Below are 22,988 nucleotides of genomic sequence, written 5' to 3' on the forward strand. Positions count from 1 at the left end.
AATAAAGATAGCAGTATGGAATGTTCGAACAATGTATGAAACAGGGAGAACAGCATTAGTAACAAAGGAAATGAGAAAATATGGTATTAACATCCTTGGGATCAGTGAGATGAGGTGGACGGACACTGGTATGTTAACAAATAATCCCTCCCTAGTCTAGTATCTCTGCCATATGGCAATGGTCTGACCAACTTGTGAGGAGGCAGCATGCCATCCCAACAGATGGACATGAATATAGCTAGCCAAGGATACTTTTATCCTATGTGCAGCAAATGTATGTACTTATTAAAAGCATCATTCCCAGCTGTGAAAGTTGAAACAGCTGTCTGTCTTGACCCACTGTTCCTAGAGATCAGAGGATATGACAATATTAACCCACCATGGAACTTGATCAACTTTGAATATCATAAAATATTATTTTTTGTCAAGTTAGCCTCCTGAGGCTGCATAGCTATACCAAGACTTGTAATTCTTCGGGAGATTTTTTTTTGATGAACAATATGTCATGACACTTGACATAGCAGAAACAACAGAGCTAAGAACATGCCTTCTGTTCTTTGGCTTTCATTGATTTGCTTGCAGTAGCCACAGAGCGGGATTTGTGGTGCAGTGTATGGTGAAGAATTTTCCCTCCTCCTTGATGGAACTGAATTGCTGCTGTTTGTCCCACAATCAGAGAGGCCAAAGGAGGAGATGGAGTGAGCACCATCATGGAATATGTGATGCAAAATTTGAATGCTATCATTCAGCATCTTTTATTAACAAGCATAATAATCTAGTTAATATAAACATGTTTCTTTTGGCTCCACCTTTAATTCTCTTTAAGGAGGCTACTTAGGTGATCTCAGTTGCTCGCATGCCTTCAACTACTATCTTTATGCTGATGATGCACAAATCTACCTCCCTCTCTTGACCTATTTCTCTTCATCCCATCTCCCATCTTGACCTGGCTCTCTGACATCCCCACCTGGATGTCTCACCATCTTAAAATTAATTGGGTCAAAACCAGGGGCGGCTCTAGCAATTTTGCCTCCCCAAGCACGGCGGCACGCCGCGGGGGGCGCTCTGGCGGTCGCCGGTCCCAGGGCTCCGGTGGACCTCCTGCAGACGTGCCTGCGGAGCGCCCCCCGCGGCATGCCGCCCCAAGCACGCGCTTGGCGTGCTGGGGCCTGGAGCAGGCCCTGGTCAAAACTGAATTCCTTGACTCTGCTACTAAGTATATTTACTTTTATTTCATCTGAGGATGGGCTATAGAAAATCCTTTAATTTTTATATAAGTTCTAAGGCAACAAAACCTGTACACTGGATGCATGCTGCACACATATACACTCATTGGTTAGGATGCGGATTTCTGTGTACAATTAAGTGATTGTATCTGCATGGAAAAGCAGCTTTTTACTTCACTAAATTTCTGTCATGCTGGCTTTTATGCCTTTTTTGTTCAGGTTTCTAGATTTTTCAATTTATTCCTTTTAAATCTTTTTTTTTTCACATGGATGATGAATTTTAGCCTCTGTGCCAGGGCTCAAGTGTTCTACTCTTCTAACCTGTTCACGTTTTATCTGAATTCCTGAGGGGATGGAGCTATTCACTGGTAAGCTATTGTCTGCTTGTTTTCACCTTTTCCTAGTGCTATAGAGGTATATATTCTTTTTTCAGGCCTGGATAATGATAATGGGTTTGTTTGGTTTATTGTTTTAAATTCATATGTGAATGCTTGTTACTCCATTAATTTCAGAACTTGTTTTGAAATCACTCTGCATCTTTACCAATCATTTGTTTCAGAGCTAAATCTGTGCATTTATATTCCTTTCTTTCTACCACTGTATTCTTCTTCTCTTCTTTCACTTGTATGTTTGCAGATATCTTTCTTCCCTCCCTCCAGACCCACCCAATCAACTTGAGTAAACTTAAACTGCTCTTCAGCTGGACCATAGCTAGTTTACTTATTTTAGAGGATTGCCTAATGCAAACTTATTATTATTTGTATTTCACCTGTGTATAGAGGTCCAAACCAAAGATATGGGCCCTACTGTGCTAAACGCTGTACATAGAAATAGTAAAAGTCAATCCTTGCCAGAAAGAACTTATGAACTAAAAAGCTGAGACAAACTGGGAGTAGAATCAAGGAAATATTTTCTCCATTTTATGACGAGAAACTGAGACACAGAGATGTTACATGACTTGCTAAAGGTCTCACAAAGTTCATGACAGAGCCAAGAATTAAACCACAAGATCTAGTGTCCTAACCACAAGATCACTTTCTCTCATTTTTTCAATTTTCTTGTCTTAGTTTACTTGCTACATGTTTGCAGAATCTGTGATCACATTTTCACAGAAAGTTTCCTTGAAAATGTGTTGGTTTTTTTGTCCGAAAACCCAAACCCTGAAACTGAAAAGTTCAGTTTCATAGTAGTTTTCAGCTGAAGTTTTCCAGGCTTTGGTTTTCTGGTTTTTTGGGGGGACGGGGGTTGGGAGGACAAAAAATAAAAAAAAATAAAAAATTTCTAGGGCGGGGGAAAGAAACAAACCAAAACAAAAACATATTTTCCAAGCAAACGTAGGGATAATGAAAGGACTAGTTAATGTTTCCTGTTTTCATGTAATTATGAAAAATATGATGCATATACATGAAACACCTATACACTTTACAGCAAAAGTTAGAATTATGCTTTTCAATATTTTTTCTTTGAGATTTCAATATATTTTTTTTAAGATTCATTGGATTATTTGATAGATACAAGCCTGGAAGTCACAGACCTTAGGCCAAATTTATCCCTGTTGACTTCAAAGAAGTTATACCAAAGATGAATTTAGGTCAATATAGTCATATTCTAAGGGCAGGTCTACATTTAAAACGCTGCAGTGGTGCAGCTGCCCCGCTGTAGCACTTCAGTGAAGACGCTACTACGCTGATGGAAGAGCATCTGACGTCAGTGTAGTTAAAACACCTCTGCGACAGGTGGTAGCTCTGTCAATGCAAGAAACTCTCCTGTCGACATAGCACTGTCTACACGGGGGGTTAGGTCAGTATAACTGCGTTGCTCAGGTATGTGGATTTCTCACACCTCTGAGCAACACAGTTATACCGAGGCAAGTTTACCGTGTAGACCTGGCCAAAGATAACAAAAGCTGATCCTAGTATTCTGCCAATCTCTACCATTTAAAATAACTGCACTACATCCTTTTTTTTTCTGGATGTACCTAGTAGATTTATATTTACTATGTCATTGGTAGACTTTCTTAGGGGAAAATTATAGTGTGAACCACACACAAAGAGCCAGTCTTGAACTAACTTTTTTAACAGCAAGCTGAAAGTATAGTTAAAGAAGAACTTTGTGAAACTTGCTAAGTACAGAAACACCATTAGGGCAAATTCATTAGCCTTTCTTAAGTATAAACATTACAACATCATTAACCTGAAACTTCCTGTCCTCTGAACCAATTCTGTTCCTTTGGCAGCTCTGCAACAAAATATGCTACTGTATGTCAGTCTCAGTGTTCGCTCCAAAAGGAAAACAAAGGCTGTATTTGCATTTGCCAGCAAAATCATGGGGAATATTTGGTGGTGTTTCAGTGTCAGGCAGCATCTTTTTACAGCTCAGATAATAAATTGTTTAAAAATCAAAACAGTTATCAAGAATTCTACTCCATCCATTCATGTTTAATCAGCTATATAATCAGTAAGGAAGTGCCAGTACCTTCTTCCATGTTCTGTGTATTTGTACTAAAAATGGCTAATATGGCGTTCTAAAAACATTTTATGAAACTATAGTACAATGCCAATATTTAAAAAGGGCTCTAGAGGTAATCCCGGCAATTACAGTCTAACGTCAGTACCGGGCAAATTAGTCGAAACAATAGTTAAAAATAAAATTGTCAGACACATAGAAAAACACAAACTGTTGAGTAATAGTCAACATGGTTTCTGTAAAGGGAAATCGTGTGTTACTAATCTATTAGAGTTCTTTGAAGGGGTCAACAAACATGTGGACAAGGGGGATCCAGTGGACATAGTGTACTTAGATTTCCAGAAAGCCTTTGACAAGGTCCCTCACCAAAGGCTCTTACGTAAATTAAGCTGTCATGGGATAAAAGGGAAGGTCCTTTCATGGATTGAGAACTGGTTAAAAGACAGGGAACAAAGGGTAGGAATATATGGTAAATTCTCAGAATGGAGAGGGGTAACTAGCGGTGTTCCCCAAGGGTCAGTCCTAGGACCAATCCTATTCAATTTATTCATAAATGATCTGGAGAAAGGGGTTAACAGTGAGGTGGCAAAGTTTGCAGATGATACTAAACTTCTCAAGATAGTTAAGACCAAAGCAGATTGTGAAGAACTTTAAAAAGATCTCACAAAACTAAGTGATTGGGCAACAAAATGGCAAATGACATTTAATGTAGATAAATGTAAAGTAATGCACGTTGGAAAAAATAACCCCAACTATACATACAATATGATGGGAGCTAATTTAGCTACAACGAGTAAGGAAAAAGATCTTGGCGTCATCGTGGATAGTTCTCTGAAGATGTCCACGCAATGTGCAGAGGCAGTCAAAAAAGCAAACAGGATGTTAGGAATCATTAAAAAGGGAATAGAGAATAAGACACTTATTATTGCCCTTATATAAATCCATGGTACGCCCACATCTCGAATACTGTGTACAGATGTGGTCTCCTCACCTCAAAAAAGATATTCTAGCACTAGAAAAGGTTCAGAAAAGGGCAACTAAAATGATTAGGGGTTTGGAGAGGGTCCCATACGAGGAAAGATTAAAGAGGCTAGGACTCTTCAGCTTGGAAAAGAGGAGACTAAGGGGTGATATGATAGAGATATATAAAATCATGAGTGATGTTGAGAAAGTGGATAAGGAAAAGTTATTTACTTATTCCCATAATACAAGAACTAGGGGTCACCAAATGAAATTAATAGGCAGCAGGTTTAAAACAAATAAAAGGAAGTTCTTCACGCAGCGCACAGTCAACTTGTGGAACTCCTTACCTGAGGAGGTTGTGAAGGCTAGGACTATAACAATGTTTAAAAGGGAACTGGATAAATTCATGGTGGCTAAGTCCATAAATGGCTATTAGCTAGGATGGGTAAAGAATGGTGTCCCTAGCCTCTGTTCGTCAGAGGATGGAGATGGATGGTAGGAGAGAGATCACTTGATCATTGCCTGTTAGGTTCACTCCCTTTGGGGCACCTGGCATTGGCCACTGTCGGTAGAAAGATACTGGGCTAGATGGACCTTTGGTCTGACCCGGTACGGCCATTCTTATGTTCTTATGTTCATTTTGAATCTCAATGTTCTTGGTATGATATTCATATGATGTCAGTGAGAATGAAAATCTATTGCACAGATCATTTGTATGCCAGACATACATGTAATAAGAATTCCTAGCCATGCAACTCAACTTCCATTCATTGGAAAAATTCCAGATCAGATACAGGTGTGGAAGATAATGTGTCTAAAAGAATTAAACACTTCTAACACAGCACATTAAGGGTCCTCCATTATTTTCATTATATTATCAAGACAAAGGATGTGCTGGGTATCAGTGGATCTGAGTGTGAGCTACATTGTCACAGTAAATGATGCAAATGGCTGTCTGCCATCATATTGTCATTTTGCCCCCCAAAGGGTTATGCTATTTTGTGTGTGTGTGTGTGTGTGTGTGTGTGTGTGTACATGCTGCTGTATGAAAGTGATGCAACATGCTTCTTGGTTGGGTGCTGGAGATGAGGGGAGATGAAAGAAACGTTTTTCATTTCAATCCACATCTGTATGTATCACTTTCAGGGAGAGGTTAAGGAGGAATACCAGTGACCAATTCTCACTTTGTCGGATAAGGATAGTTGCTGTTGATTTCAACAGCAGTAGTAGATTTATTACAATGGGAGATTCCCGTATACTGTGGGGAGAAAGTCAGGCACCTGGAGAAAACTAAACAACTAACTAAACAACACCGCACTGCTTCCTGAAAGTGTGAAGAAATATAATGGGAGATTAAAATCTATGCATGTTCTTAAACTACGGGTTCTGAATCTGCATTCATGTTTCGGTAAGCAATCCAACTACACCCCCTTAGGGGTCTATAAACTTCATTCTAGTATATAGGAGCTGGCCAGGGGAGGGGAAATCCCAATTATAGATGATGTTTTTCCGCCCCAAGCCTTCGGCAGCTTGCCTGCGGAGGGTCCGCTGATCCCGCGGCTTCGGCGGACCCTCTGCAGGCAAGCCGCCGAAGGCAGCCTGCCTGCCGCCCTCGCGGTGCCGGCAAAGCGCACCCCACGGCTTGCTGCCCCAAGCACACGCTTGGCGTGCTGGGGCCTGGAGCCGCCCCTGCCCGGGTGCAGGGCTGGGGAGCAGAGTCCCAGGTGGAGGGCTGGGAGCAGGGCCCTAGGCATGGAGCCAGACCTGGGGAGCGTGGCGTGGAGCCAACCCCTGGGACCTGAGCTGGGGAGTGGAGCCCCAGGCACAGGGCCAGCGGCCCCGCATATAACTTGGGGGTGCTGCAGCACCCCGCACACTCCTACTTCCCGCACCTATGTTTACACATGCTGAAGATCTAACCCATGGTGTCCATGTGGCAGTGCTCTTACTACTGCAGATCAGGTTTCCCTGTATTACCTGTTCTGTCCCACTCATCAATTTTTACCTTGTGCTTTATATACACTTCACTAGGCACCAGAATTTTATTGGATGGAGCCCTTAATGGGATTAAAGTGCTTGCCTAACAAATTATGAGTTAGATAACTCTTTGCTTGTTCTTGATATCATAGGTTGTTTTATCTTGATGGGTAGCTGTTTATGCACTAAGTGGTTCTTATTACTGAAACTATAATGAAAACAAACACTGTCATTACAGCTGTAATTTTAATAAGCTTCCAAGGAGATACCCAGTAATCACAGAGTTACTTTTACAGACCATGTGCCAAATCCTGAAGTCCTTTCTTAATCAAAATTCCCATTCAATTTAAAAAAAAATTGCCGGTGGTTAAACTCCGTTTCTCAGAGGTAATAGTACCACTAGGGGTGAGGTGAGGGGCTGGTGAATCTAATTTATATTCTCTTTTAATGAAAAGTGTCTCTCAGAACAACCTATATGGAGTAAAACAACATTCCTGGGCAAACAAACGTATATGCAGTGCACCTGCTTGAAAATGTTCATTTTGAATGCTTGAAAAATATGCCACATATGTTAATAGTCTATCACAGAGCTCAGCTTGCAATTTGAAGTGGTGAAAAATGAAGACTTTTGAGGGAAGCATCCATTGGGACTTTTTTGTAAAATACCTAATACTTGGTACAACCTGGTGGATCCCAAAGGCAAAAAGATTTGTTCTTCAAAAGTATTTTTATGAGCCTCAGGGCTGAATGATCTCTGACTGGGATAATTTAATATAATTCAGGGAAGACATGAACTTGAACTAGAAGCAAAAAATTCTCCTCAAATCTCCATTTTATTTGGTGGCAGAGTTTTAACAAGAGGCTCCCAATAGCCCTCTCCGGTACATCGCTGCCTCAACTCTTCACCATAACAGACTGCTTCCATTCAGTGATTCCAACAGAGGAGTAGGCTAGGAGTATAGGAATGAGTTTACCTGAATAACTTTCTCCTATGCATTTTGCACTTTGACTGGCCTAATAGGAGCTTGCGGTAGGTTGGGGAAGAATGGTTGCTGCTGTGAAAAAATGAGGATTGTATAATGGATGAAGGCAAGTTAATTGTGCCCATTTTCAGAGTTAATTGTCTGCTCTTAGACCACCCTAGCTCACCTAGGACATGCCCCTTCCAACTACGTCTTTTTAATCAGCATAGGCCAGGTCTATAAGGCTAGTTCTGAACTACTGGTTTCTGGTGAAAAGATTAAATGGCCCAGGTGTGGGCTACTTGATGTAAAATAGACCATAATTATTTTAAATATTCCAAATCTGTGGTTTTGTTTTGAAACTACTTTGCCCTTATTGTCTACTCAGTTTTCTGGTACACTGCACAGATATGTTAATTTATCACTCACGCTGAATATAAGGTCAGAGTGTCTCGCTTTTGTCTTTTCTTGATTGCTTATCACCTTTTCAGAATGCCATTTCTATTTGTCATATGTATCTGATGACCAGCCTTCAGCAAGTCCCTTTGCAAGAACAGCGCACTCCCCCCACTTCCCCCAACAGCTGCTCAGTAATTTCACAAGACATAATGTAAATATATTCATGAAGTAAAGTGAGTCCCTCTAAGCTAGGGCTGGCTGTGCTCATGGAGATGTTCGCCAGTCTGTTGAACACATTTTGCAATCATTATCTTTTTCAACAGCCAAAATGCAAATGAAAGACCATGCAAAAGACTTAAAGGATGCATTTTGTCTATCTCGGTCTCTTTCTTTCTCTCTCACACGAAATGGCCCCATTCATTTTAATGGAAGATATGTGGCTAAATCCCCTGCACTGATAGACTGCTCCTCCCTGGTCATTAGCATCACTAGGCAGAAAGTGAGAATAATGAAATAAATGTACAGATGCAGCTCTCAGATTTAATTAAAAGTCTTTTTAAAAAATCTTGTAAAATAACCATCTAGTTCTTATCTTCAGATCTTATATGAGAAACAAAGCTGATAATTTAGGATTTTATACTTTCATTTACATAGTTTATAAAAAAGATAAGAAAGAGGGAATGCCAGATGGACTATTTGGCTGGAAATCCTGACAAAAATGGAAACAGAGGATGCCAGTAATCAGGGAAATATCATTTCAGCAATGAAATTTTCAACACCAGCATGATTTAAGAATTGAAATAGGTGCATGGCAAGTTCACAAGCATTCAGAATCAGCAGGAATTGATTATTTCTTCCCCAAGGCTTCGATCTGCCCATGATGTCAGCCTCCATCATCCACTTGTTAAATTTTCAAACAAGCATTTTTGGGTTTACTCCCATGCAGACACTCATATTTGGGAGAAGCTCCCTATAAACAGTCACAAAACTAACTCATTATCATTCTTCCAAACCCCCCTGGAAACTCTTCTTTGCCATGAGGCCTACAAAAATCTTGACGATGGTTAGGGTGGTAGCGTGTTGAGATCACTGTCTATCATTCTGATCAATGTTGTCTCACTGTTTCCTTGTTCTTCCCCATCTGTCTGTATCCATCTGTCTCTTGTCTTACACTTAGATTGTAAGCTCTTAATGGCAGGGACTGCCTTTTTGTTCTGTGTGTGCTAAGCACTGTTGAAAATTAGGTCCTGCTCATGACTAGAGCGCCTAGGTACTATGGTAATACAAATAATAAATTGTTTCTGCACTTGGTTCCTGTCTGACTTTGTAAAGTGTTGCCAATAACTATTTAGGAATTAAATGTTACTAGACAAATGAAATATAACTTTTTTGCAGCTACATGTTAAAACTCTGTTAAAATTGTAATCACTTTAAATTCTCATGGGTTTTCCTGGTCCTGCGAGCTCGTAGGGCAGTTTGCCAGGAAGTATGCGATGTGCACCTAGTAGCAGCCAGTACCCAGCTAGCCTAGAGTAAAATGGGGTGAGTTATATCTATCTGTTTCAGGAAGCAGCCTGTTTTGTCTCTCTCTGTTTGGAGTTCTTGTGTGTTATTCTGAATTCTAAGACATAAAGCAGTGTTACTTTGTAACCTTCTAGCAAGAGTATGCGTGTTTTTATCTAACTTCTCTGTTTGTATGCCATGAAACAACACAGCAGAGCAATTAACTGAAGCCCGTTGTCCGAAACACAGCCTAATGGTGTAACCACAAGGTCATCCTTCTCATACCATTCCATGCCTCAGAATTTAAGACTGGAATGGTGTATGGCATTGCAATGAGTACAGTTTCATTAATCTTAGATGTATTTATTTAACCCTTACATATAATCACTGCTGAATATAATGCAGTGAAAGGACCCATAGAAACTCTGTGCAATATTGTACGTGATATGAGACTTTAGAAAGCTAATTGTAAATCTAAGGGCTCCTGGAGTTTTAACAATGAAAACTACTTACTCAACAGAGTAAGTCACAATGGCAAGAAAACATGGAGAAACTTGTACTGCTAATTCTAGTACATGGGGAACTATGGACCTATGCATCTAAAAAGAAGTCTTTAGTCACCAGTACTCTGACTTTGGTACCCTTCATTATTACTAAATTCACCTATAAAAATAACAATATACAAAATGACCAGGCAGGAAAATGTGAGTTCTGTGAAGGTGCTAAAGGAGTATTTCAGAAAACAATGTATTTAGGTTTCTAATTTAATTCCCCAAATACAGTATCTCAAAATGATTCACAGCTGTACAGAACCATAATTATTATAATCATACTTATGTTTTATGTCTGGCTTTTCATTTATAGACCTCAAAGCTCTCATTAGAGAAAGGGTAATTATTATTTCGAGTTTATAGATTGGGAAACTGAGTCAGAAAATTGAAGTGGTCAGAAAGCAGCTGAGTGTCAGAGTTAGGAACAGAAGTCTGGTCTTCTGATTCAGGATCCAGTGACCTTTATACAGGAGGCCTCCCTACATGACATGAGACAATGAGTATCATTAAAAACCTGATATTCCTATGGCTTATTTGGCAACGTATTATGCTATCCACTCATATATTGGGCTTCAGACATATCTTGGGATTTGCTTTTTGCACTGGCACAGATTGGTAATACTGAGCTATTGCTTATAGTTTGTCTGGTTGTATAGGGGTGGATGTAGAAAGAGGAAATGAAGCAGACAGCTCTCTAACTAGCCATAAAGGGAATGAAGTAAAGATCTGTACTGAAATATTTGTAGACTCTTTTGATATTATTAGATACACTATTCTGTCATAACAAAAGTACTGAAAAAGCAAGGCAGGAGTTGAAAGGCAGGAAATACCACCCTAGAATGAAAGGATGTGTGAAAACTAAAGATCCTACAAGATCACTTACTACCATGGGGCCCTGTAGCAGGGTGCTGGTGCAAAGGCACCTAATTAGCCCCTGCTCAGCCAGCCCCAATCAGGGGAAATAGATTGGGGCTGGGGAGAAGTCTGGTGCCTGGCCTTTAGAACTGGCTGCACCTGTGGGTCTGAGGCTTCAAGGGCTATAAAGGCTGGCTGGCAGCCAGAAGAAGGGAGAACGGCCAGGGGAAGGTCAGTCTCCAGGCTGAGGGCAGACTCCATGTAGGAGAGGAGATTGTCAGGCCTGCAAGCTCTGTAAATAGTATCACTGGTGGTGGGAACTTGTGTAAATAAAGCCACGGGTGCTGCAGCAAGGGAAGCCCCTCTGCGCTTTATTGGGGCAGCAGAGGGCCTCAGGAAGAGGGGTGGGCGGGGGACCCTGTTACAGGCCCCATATGTTGCTCTAGCACTAGGGGAATTAATAGGTTCAACGGGAAGACAAGGATGGTGGGAAAGCAAGCACCACCCTTGCTTGCAGAAACTCTTCTGTGAGTCCTACACAAGGTTACAGCTCCAAGGAAGGGGAGATAGCAGACTGTCAATGTGGCCAGCCACATTCTGTCACAGTCTCGTCCCTCAAATTTAGGCCAGGTCTACACTAAAAAGTTAGGTCAACTCAGCTACATCGCTCAAGGGGGTGAAAAATCTACAGGATCTCAGTATAGATAGATTCTGCTTGTGGCTTCTCCAAGATCCAGAATTTGGGAGATAGAATCCTATGCTATATGCATGAGAGAGGAACCCTACATTACTCCTTACCACTAACAGAAAAATGAAGAAACTCCATGAATGCAAACTCAGGGAATTTCCATTTCCTCACATGAGTTATTTTCATTGAGAAACATTGGCATTCCCTTGTCAGGGAATCAGAATCACAAACACTCACTACCAAGATCCAAATATGGTACACAGTGTGTAAAAAAGACCCCAAATGAAGGCTGGGGGCGGGGGGGGGGGGGAGGCGAGAGGGAGGAGGAGGATCAGGAAACTTAGAACACTGTGGGATTCCTTCCTTTAGTATAAATAATTCTATAACCTCAATGTTATGATTCTTTATATCTGATGTCAATAACTGTCAACGATAAAAATGAGTTGGCATTTGTGACTAAAACGAGGGATATTTGAGACGCAAGTGTGGCAAACATTGTTTGTGTGTGGGTGGAATGAGTGGAGCACAGAGTTAAATGTCTGGATACTCATACTCTCCCTCTCTCACATATATAGATAATGGAAAGTGTTAGGCAGCCTAAATATAATGATCCCAAGCAACACCCCTAATAATTTATCTATATATGCAGTATTTATCTTTATGCATAACTAGGGCCCTACCAAATTCACAGTCAACAGCTCAATGGCTGCTGGACAGGTGGCAAGCTCTGAAAGCAGAACTGCCATCAGAAGCAGTGCAGCCTTCAGAGCTGGATTCCCAGCTAGCAGCTGCTGCTCTCCGGCCACCCAGTTCTGAAGGCAGTGCCAGCAGCAGCAGAGCAGAAGTAAGGGTGGCAATACCATACTATGCCACCCTTACTTCTGTGCTGCTGCTGGCAGCAGCACTGCATTCAGACCTGGGCACCTGGCCAACAGCTACGGTTCTTTGGCCACCCAGCTCTGAAGCCAGCACAGAGGTAAAGGCGGCACTACTGCAACCCCTTTACAATAGGCTTGATACCCCCTTTTTGGTCGGGACCTCCTGTTTGAGAAACACTGTGTACTTGTATATACTTTTAGCCTATAGTATAAAAGAGTATAGTATAGGATAAAAGTACACAAAAGACCAGATTTCATAGGGGAGACCAGATTTCACAGTAGGTGATTAATTTTTCACGGCCATGAATTTGGTAGGGCTCTATACATAACTTAACTTGGCTCTCCCCTGCCAAGCCATTGAGACACAAATACATTTGAAAATAACCCAAGTATTCATGTTGCTTGCATCACTCCAGAGTGCAGACTGGCAGCACCACAAACCAGACGCACTTGTTCTCTAGAGGAGAAAATTACTGTCTGTAGCCCACGAAAACTTATGCTCAAATAAATTTGTTAGTCTCTAAGGTGCCACAAGTACTCCTGGGTTTTTTGCAGATACAGACTAACATGGCTGCTACTCTGAAACCTGTCTAAATCAGTCTTATACCACAGCCCTGCTGGCCAGTGCAGTAACTAACTATCATTAGCATTCTGCTCATGTGGTGACTATTTAACTGATAATATTGGGCAGAGAATGGGATAGTGGTGTCTGAGTGGGGGAGAGAAGACAGACTTGCATGGACACTTCTGATAGTGAAGTGAAAACCTTACTGACTGATTTTCAGATGCTTAGGTCCCTTCAAACCATCACAGGCAAATTTTCCAGTAACAACATAACACATGGAAAAACTGGAATGCAATATTTTTTGTACCTGATAGTTGAAAAAACAAATACCACTAGTAACTCACTAATTAATTAAAAAAAATAGAATAAACTTTCTAAATTAGAATTATAGAGCTGTGAAACTTCACTAACCTAAACAGTATAGAACTTATTATTTTAAACTAAAATATGCCTCTTTGAGATTGGATAAAATTATGGCCCATTCTCAAACAAATGAAAAATCTGAATTTTGATGTAATAATTACTTTAGCATATTTACTAATTGTTAAGTGGGGAGACATCCTCCCAAAGATTTTTGAAAATCTTTTTGCAGACTTCTGTGTATGAATCTCTTTTAAAGTGTTCCAACTTTAACAGTGATGTAAAATCTGTCTCTCTCTGTATGTATATATTGGAATTAATCAATTTTAATTAATAAGGTAAATAATTTATGAAAAGATTTATCGATTCCTCAGTCTGTATTATTAAAAACTCCAATATGTTTAGTGGTATCATTGTTTATTCCATGTTTTTTTTTAATTATTATTTTTGAATTACCAAAATAGTGTTTTCTTTTTTCCTTCATTTAAAACACCTTTCAGTTAACTCACTAGCACATTTTAAAAATGTATTCTCAGTCCTCATCCCTTTCTTTTTATAAACTGTCTTTCCACTGGAAGATCTGTAAAAGGGAGAGAGGGTGGAAGATTTACAGCTGTAATTAATAGACTTGTTGCTAGGGAACCCACAAATGTCCAATCAGAAAATAGCAGTCAACTGACTGGAGACAGCAGGATATATAGACCAGCAGGGCTGGCTTTAGTAAGTGCGGGGCCCAATTCGAAAACCTGGTGGCGGTCCCTGTCTTTGTTGACACGTCAGCAGCAGGTCCTTCACTCACTCTGGGTCTTCTGTGGCACTGAAGGACCCGCTGCCGAAATGCCGCCAAAGACCCAGAGCGAGTGAAGGACTTGCTGGCAACATGCCACCGAAGACCCTGACCGCTACTGGGTGAGTAAAAAATTAAAAAGGCGCCTAAGTTAGGCGCTCTTTTTTAGGGCGCGGGGCCCTCTTAGGAGCGGGCGCAGGGCCCGATTTGGGGGAATCGGCCTAAAGCTGGCCCTGTAGACCAGAATTGCTGAGATTCAGGGCATGTCTACACTTACAGGTAGATTGGCACTGCTGCAATTGATGCAGTGAGTGTCCATTTAGAGGGTCTGGTGAAGACATGCTAAATCCATGGGAGAGCACTCTCCTGTCGATTTGTGTATTCCACCTCCCCGAGAAGTAAAAGGGAATTCGATGGGAGATGCTCTTCTGTTGGCACAGCGTCGTATAGCCACCGCGGTATGGGGATCTAACTACATTGACGTCAGGTATATTATTCATGTAACTGAAGTTGCATAAGTTAGATCGATTTACCGCAGTAGTGTAGACCAGCCCTCAGGGAAGTTACCTTTGTTGAGGGCAGAGCAGGGCAGGACAGGCAATTTGATGCAGTGCAATGGACTGGATTGGATGATAGGTATAGTACTATGTTCATATCTTAGGCTATGTCTACACTAGCACTTTTGGTGAAAAAAACACAACCTCACCAAAAGTTTTACTGACAAAAATGCGCTGTGGACCGCACTATGTTGACGGGAGATGATGCCACTGCTTGTTGGGGATGGTATAATTATGCAGGCGGGAGAGCTTTTTCCTGCCAGCATAGAGCGGCTACAGTGCAGAAGACCTTACAGCAGCGCAGCTGCAGTGGTACAGTAGTGCCACTGTAAGGTCTGTGGTGTAGACATAACCTTAGTTTGGGTACTTAATTAACTGAAAGGTACCCAGTAGAAGCTTGGATTTGTAAATGTTTGGCTATTTGAGCATAGTTCATCAGTAATAATCCAAATAAAGTATAATAATGTATATCTGGAAATAAGTTACATGGACAGTTTATTTTCCCACAAGCTTGCCTAATGGGGTGTAAATTGGGAATACTTACAGAAACAACAGGAGTTCCATAGGCTGTTAGTTAATTAAAGCCTAATTAGGTTCAAAGGGAAGGTTGTGGTTGGCAGGCATAGGAAAGCCAATGCCTACAATAGCAGCTGACTATTTTGCACCTATTTAAAACCCATTCAGATACATCGTGAGTTGTAGATTTATAGCAGAAATCAGCATCTGAAATTCAATGGATTGAATAAAAGGAATATAGTGTGCAAAACTTAAAGAAAATAAAAGTCTAATTCCCAAATCAGACTCGTCCCACTCTGCAGATGTATCTCCGGAAATGGCATTAGGGGGTTCTTTCTACAATAATAAAGGTAATAATTGGAGATATACCAATCTCCTAGAACTGGAAGGGACCTTGAAAGGTCATTGAGTCTAGCCCCCTGCCTTCACTAGCAGGACCAATTTTTGCCCCAGGTTCCTAAGCGGCCCCCTCAAGGATTGAACTCACAACACTGGGTTTAGCAGGCCAATGCTCAAACCACTGAGCTATCCTTCCCCCTGGGAGCTTTCATACCAACACTCTTCCTTTTACCATTCCACTATTCTCTAAACACTGTAGAAATATCATTATTAGACAGGATATCAATAACTCTGGATGTCCTCCAAATCATGTGGTTGTGTTTAGAGGCCTGCTTCAGCTCATCCTTCTAAAGCAGAGAAATTGAATACCAGAGTGTCATAGGTTTCACCCCCACTCTGAACTTTAGGGCACAGATGTGGGGACCTGCATGAGAACCCCTAAGCTTAATTACCAGCTTAGATCTGGTTGATGCACTGCTACAGACTAGGGACCGAATGGCTGGGCAGCAGTTCTGCAGAAAAGGACCTTGGGGTTATGGTGGACGAAAAGCTGAATATGACTCAACAGTGTGCCCTTGTTGCCAAGAAGGCTAATGGCATTTTGGGTTGTATAAGTAGGGGCATTTCTAGCAGATCGAAGGATGTGATCATTCCCCTCTATTCAGCACTGGTGAGGCCTCATTTGGAGTACTGTGTCCAGTTTTGGGCCCCACACTACAAGAAGGATGTGGATAAATTGGAGAAAGTCCAGCGGAGGGCAACAAAAATGATCAGGGAGCTGGAGCACATGACTTATGAGGAGAGGCTGAGGGAACTGAGATTGTTTAGCCTGCAGAAGAGAAGAATGAGGGGGGATTTGATAGCTGCTTTCAACTACCTGAAAGGGGGTTCCAAAGAGGATGGATCTAGACTGTTCTCAGTGGTAGAAGATGACAGAACAAGGAGTAATGGTCTCAAGTTACAGAGGGGGAGGTTTAGGTTGGACATTAGGAAAAACTTTTTCACTAGTAGGGTGGTGAAGAACTGGAATGGGTTACCTAGGGAGGTGGTGGAATCTCCTTCCTTAGAGGTTTTTAAAGTCAGGCTTGACAAAGCCCTGGCTGGGATGATTTAGTTGGGTTTGGTCCTGCTTTGAGCAGGGGGTTGGACTAGATGACCTCCTGAGGTCCCTTCCAACCCTGAGATTCTATGATGCCACCACCCAAATTGTTTAAAACAGCTGTTTATGAGTCATTTGGGAAACTCTGTCTTCCCCCCGCAAATCTCTCCCTCCAAAGTACTGTAACCCTTCCCTGGGTAACCTTGAAAGACTTCTCCACCAATTTCCTGGTGAACACTGATCCAAACCCCTTGGATCTTAAAACAAGGAAAAAAATCAATCAGGTTCTTAAAAAGAAGACTTTTAATTAAAGAAAGAAAGGTGAAAGGAAAACCTCTGGAAGAGAGCATACAAGCTTCTCTCACAGACAACAGATTCAAAACACAGAGGATGTTCCCCTGGGCAAAACCTTAGTTACACAAAAGAAATCCCAATTTGATTATCCCTCTAATGCACAAGACAAGTCACAAAAGAAAATAAACATAAACGTATTTATTTCTTCTGTAATACTCACTACTCTGATAGGAGGCTGATTCCTGGATTTTTCCTCTCCGGCACAAAACTTAATGAACTGATTGAACAAAGGACTCTTCCCTCCTTCTTGAGTGAAACATTTTGTTCCCCCATCAGTTCCTCTGGTCAGTGTCAGCTAGGCTAGGTGAACTTCTTAACCCTTTACTGTCTGTTTATGACACAGAGTTTATTTTACAGGAATTAATCAGATGCCACCTTAAAATAAAGGCCTAACCACTGTATGTAAATGTTAAGGATCCCATGTCTTAGGTCAAAACTTTGTCTCTTCCACACTATTGTGTAGTGTTCTGTATCCTGCTGGCTGGTTGTTTTCCTCCACCCCAGAGGTGGCTCTATTTCAGTGTTGTAGCATTTCAGTGTATATAGTTGTAAAGACCTTTAGGATGGAAAGCCTTACAATTACAGTTGCCATTCAGGCTGAATTCCTTATGGTTATATTACTAGAATATCCAAAAGCTCCAATCAGATTGAAGCCCTGTTATGCTAGGTTCTCTACAAAGAGATGGTAAGGCAGCCCAAGCAGCTTATAATTAGCTGACCTTGCAAATGTTTATACGCATGTTTAATTTTAACCCCAACAGTAGCTCCATTGACTTCAATGTGCTTAAAGTTAAGAATTGTATTTGTATTTGTAGGATCAGGTCCCAGTTGAGACAAGATACAGTAAGAGAATATAACGAGCAATATGAGGGAATGGGAGAAGAGAGAATGAGAGAGCAGTCATAAGATTACACAGTTACAGAGGTTAGCTTTTGTATAATTAGATGACTTCAAATCGTTTAAGTATTTTAAATTGCAGGGTACAGATAAACAACTCTGTTAGATAATAGAGTTCCTGCATTGATAAAAAAAATCTATTCCATTTCTGCAGAATAGGTGAATTTCTGAGAATCCAGGGCTGCATATAAATGTAAATTACTGTACAAAATATAGATGTCTTCTTAAGTCAGGGAAATATTTCTGCCTATTTTGCTTTTTAGAGAAAGGGAGGGATGGGAGATTGGTGCGGTGATGGATTCTGGAACTCTTGCTTTTGCGTGTTTTTTTTCCAGATATCTGACTACTGTACATGTCCAGCATTACTTGTACTGTCTTAGCAGTGTGAAGATGAATAAGGACCACAGGAGCATTTCAGACATACAAGTGTTGTCTCAGGCCCTGATTCTGTAATTGTCTCGATTTGGAGTAGACCTCCATTGAAAATATTGGGGCTGCACATGGGTGTAGAGACCTTGTCTGCATACAAGTTGCAGAATTGAGGCCTTAGTTTTATTTTAAATGCAACACTTCAGTATAGCATTTCTGCAGGATTGTTTAGAGACTTCAAGCAATGTCATCAGTGGGGTGGTGAGCTTTTCAAGTTATGTTCATCTAAGGGGACACTTAGAATATGCACCTTATTTATTGATTGCGCACAAAGTACAGTAGTCAAGCAAAAGATTAACTATATCATGGATTGTTCTGGAGTGACTGCAGTCTATGCTTGAATGTCATACTGTCTGTGTGTGAGGCTGTTTCCTAAAGATTTAATCGGGCTCCTTATGTATGTTTAGTAGCATAGAACTATAGGTGATACGCTGTTTGGACAATTTCATTCCATTATATTGCCATTATATCCCCTTCATCCTTAAGGGCAATTCATCTCTTTGCATATGTATGTGCAAAGTTTTTATGTAGACCAGGGTCATAGGCTAATGGGTTGAGGGGGAAAACATCCCCATTAAACATATGATGAAGACAATAAATCGCAAAAATAAAGTTAATGGCCTTAGCTGTTACTTTGGACCTCCAGGAGGTAACATGACATTAACCCAGGATGGAATGAGAAAATGTATTATTTTCTTGCTCTTCTGATGCTTTTGGTGCTGCCTGGTGTTACAGGGTTAGTCTCTAACCAAACAAACAAACAACAAAATTACACTAGAAACAGCGTTATATAAATCCTGACTGGTGAGTGGGGAAAAAAGGTCATCCATTTTGCTAAGCAATACCTGTCCATGTTTCCCCCTCTATTAGCCCAGCTGGTAATACAGAATGTTACCAAGACTTCCTAGAATTAAATTCTAAATATATCATGCAACCCTCTATTACTTTACAATAATTTAGATAATGATTTATCATACAATGGGTATTTAAAATTAACTTCGCCCATGGTCATTAAATTAGCACAGTCATATTTTTGTTCATCTTTTTCTTTGCACAAGACCTCCTATTTATGTGAACATTTGATCAGACTCTGAATGTATGGCCAACTGAGTGTCTCATTTTTCTAAATATTCATTAATATTTGCAATTACAATACATCTTGCCCCTTGGTCGTGATTCAGTTAAGGGGAAGTGGGAGCAAGGGTTTACACAGTGAGTTTTTGGAAGAAGTTGTCATTCTGTTCAGAAAAATAGAGGGAGAAATTAGGTCATCATGTCTATGCATAGGTATTTGTAGTAAAGAACATCATACATGTGCATACTTTCATTTACTATATACCAAAGACAAGCCAAAATTCTTTAAGTCATCCTTCTTTAAAGGCATCCTCCTTTCTCTAAGTAGCAGTTAGTGCCAGGAGGCATTATGAAGAACTCACCTGTTCCTCAGTTGGCTTTCTTTTAACACACTGCACCACAGGTTCACTGTAGATCTGTTGGATTAGTCTGTTGTGGAAATATGAGTCAAAATAGAAGGCAGGACACCTTGGATACATTCATGGTGGGAACAACAGCTCAAGTACTATGAGACTAAACAGCCTGTGTGGCTAAGAGGCAACGGTTAATGTTGAGAAGGATGAAGAGGTGCAATCATAGTCTAATTTCTGGCTCCTACCACAGTACAAATGCTTTTCCTGTTTCCCATCCTGACATCTAAGATGAGCTGTACTAAGACATGAACATCAGCCCAAATCAAACAGGATAGGTGGCCTTTGCAGTCATATTTATCTTCCATGATGTTAGGGAGTCAGGAATGCTGAGATTAATTTTGGTTTTAATTAAAAAGAGTACATTTCCAGCCCTTTTCTGCTATAGAAATCCTTGGATATGTAAATTGTTTTAAACCAATTGCTAGGGCCAAAAAATCATTAGAGTGATTATTTCTTAGAAATCAGAGGTTACTTATTTCCAGTAGCATTCACTGTGTGATAGGTACTTTCCAAAAAAATGAAGACAGCAGATCTGGCATAAATACATTGTAGAGATGATACCATACCTGTAATGTTGCTGCTGTACTTTTCAAGAATTCTAGTCTAGAAAGGCTAATCTGAAGCATTAAGAACACGTGTAAACAGTACAATTGTATGCAGGCTACAGTGTACCATAGTCAGTGCTATGAAATGGTTGCCATTAAAATGTCACTACTGCCAACAACAATGCTATCTGAAGTAATATTGTATTTCCCCCCAGATAGCACAGAAGATAACTGTGGGATAGCACTAAGCAATAACTGTTAGTAAATGTTGAGGTTTTAGTGGTGACCTTTCTTTTTATAACAAATATTTGACTGACAATATTAGTCTCTTGGATTTATAGATTCTAAATAATACCATCAGGAAATCATAAGTATCATGTACTAAAGGCTTTGAAAATCACACACTGCAGTTAACTGGAGGGTTTATAAGTACAGCTGAAGGTGTGGTTTGTTTTCATTTGTCTTTTTTTCATTGTTATAAGGTGGAGACAATACAGTAGCGTGAATGCAGTAAAGGATGATAATTGCTTACCATACTTCTATGTTGTATAAATATTCTTGCTAGTGACTTTGAACAGAATATCTGGAATGCTGAGAATATGCTTGCGTTGGCATATAAAATCATTGAAAAATCCAATTATTTTGTCAAATCTTCAAAATATCACAACACAGCTACACAAATAGACCATTCAAAAATACCAATTTAAAATCCAGGTCTTAATTACTATTAGCTATCAGTTAAAGCAAGAAACTATTGTGACACACTGTACCTCAAAATAGCACCCTGTAACCACATATTCATCATTCATATATAGTTGTGATATTTCATACAAAGCATGTCATGTAAAATATCATATGAAAAGGCATGATCTCTTGAAACCCGTTATTCTGTCCAAATATGTATATCATTAGTGTGTATGAAGTTATGAGACTTTGCTATATGGTTGTTACTAAAACATACTATAAATTTACTAGTGATATGCAATCCCAGGAGGGTGCATCCACCATTAAACAGCAGGCGAGTTGCAATCAAGGGATTTAAAATTCAGTGATAGTTCCCCAAGTCCACACAATAGGGATTTACTCGATTACTGTGACTCAGCAAAGCTCACCCTGATATGTCCGGGCAAGTGTCTCCCAGGCACCTGGGTTGAGGGTATAAAATAAAGAAAAGGTGCAGTATGTCTTGGCCTTTCTCCTTCCCCACTCTACACTGAGCAGACTGGTCCAGGCTTAAGGAGAAGCCTGCGTATTTGGAACAGTACATCCAATGGGGTGAAAAAATTGCTGATCTAAATACTCCCTCATATAATAAGGTTTAAGATTAGGATTGCCAATTTTTTTTTTATTTTCCTTGGTAATTTTCTCTGATCTTTTATGGCTACCACTTATAAATCACTTAAAATCTACCTTTCTTTAGTTAATAACTCGGTTTTATATTTTACCTAAAACAGTGTATTTTGCTTTAAGTGCCTGGGAAACCTCAGCTCAGGTACAAAAGCTGGTGCATGTCCTCTCCACAATGAAGGAGAGGTGGACTGGGTAATAAACTTATACTGGTCAGGCTTCTGATCAGGGCAAAATGGTATAGTTCAGGGTTGCAAGGCTGGGAATCTGGGGGGAATTGGCTGGAACCGCTCTATTGTTAGTTCATGAGTGGCTGGGAGAAGCATTCATGTAACTCAGCTGGGTGTGTCCGTGCCTGTGGATGCCTGTGGAAGTGCAGTACCTGCCAGAGGTTTGCAGCTTTTCACAGCATCCCAGTATGAGAGGGAGCCCAGGCTGGTTGTAAAGAAGGGTCAGCGGTCCCACAGTTCAGGTTGCACCACGCAGTCCGTCACAACCATAAAGAGATAGTAAGGGAAAACAAATGGGAAAGATTGATGCCTTCACTTCCTCTTTCTCCTTGCATTGCAAATGTATTGCTAAATTGACATGTTACTGTTATAATGAATCACAGAAAGTGATTTCTGCTAACACTTTACAAAGAAACTTTATTAGAATAGGGAAAACAGCATGATCAGAGCCTGAAAAAGTTGAGATCAGAGCCTTATTGTACTAGGTATTATAGAAACACACAGTAAGAGAAAGTATGTGTTCTGAAGAATTTATATTTTCTAAATAAACAAGGATTTGGGAAAGAGGCTATGATCACTATTTTACAGATGGAAACTGAGGCCCAATGTGTCACAGAACATTTGTGGGACAGCTGGTAATTGAACCCAGTTTTTCTAAGGCCTAGTGCATTAGTCACAAGACCAGCCTACTTTTCAAAGATAACTAATATTCAAACAGTATTATCTCTACAGTTAGTCTCTCTCGGTCTCTCTCCCCCTCTCTACCCCATCATTGAAGAACTTCTGCTTAGAACACTTTCCAGTTCTTCAAGCCTAACTTCTTGCTACAGGTTTAGAGAAAATGTGGCTATATCCTCATACCATCCTTTTGAGCTAGTCAGAGACAATAATACAAGTTTAAGTGTGGTACAGTCACTACTTAGGCCTGATCTACACGGGGGCTGGCGGGGTGGGAACTAAGTTACGCAACTTCAGCTATGTGAATAACATAGCTGAAGTCGACATACT

General features: G+C 40.5%; 1 long non-coding RNA gene across 1 annotated transcript; it reads right to left on the reverse strand.

The window, feature by feature from the left end:
* Positions 1 to 18,989: 18,989 nt before the first annotated feature.
* Positions 18,990 to 22,248, reverse strand: LOC120405306. Its single transcript, XR_005598482.1, has 3 exons — positions 22,133 to 22,248; positions 19,808 to 19,874; positions 18,990 to 19,115 (listed from the first exon to the last, which is right to left on the reverse strand). It is a non-coding gene; the product is annotated as an uncharacterized LOC120405306 (long non-coding RNA).
* Between the last annotated feature and the right edge of the window lie 740 nt (positions 22,249 to 22,988).

This window comes from Mauremys reevesii, linkage group 4 (genome assembly GCF_016161935.1).
Source record: "Mauremys reevesii isolate NIE-2019 linkage group 4, ASM1616193v1, whole genome shotgun sequence".
NCBI classification, from domain to species: domain Eukaryota; kingdom Metazoa; phylum Chordata; order Testudines; family Geoemydidae; genus Mauremys; species Mauremys reevesii.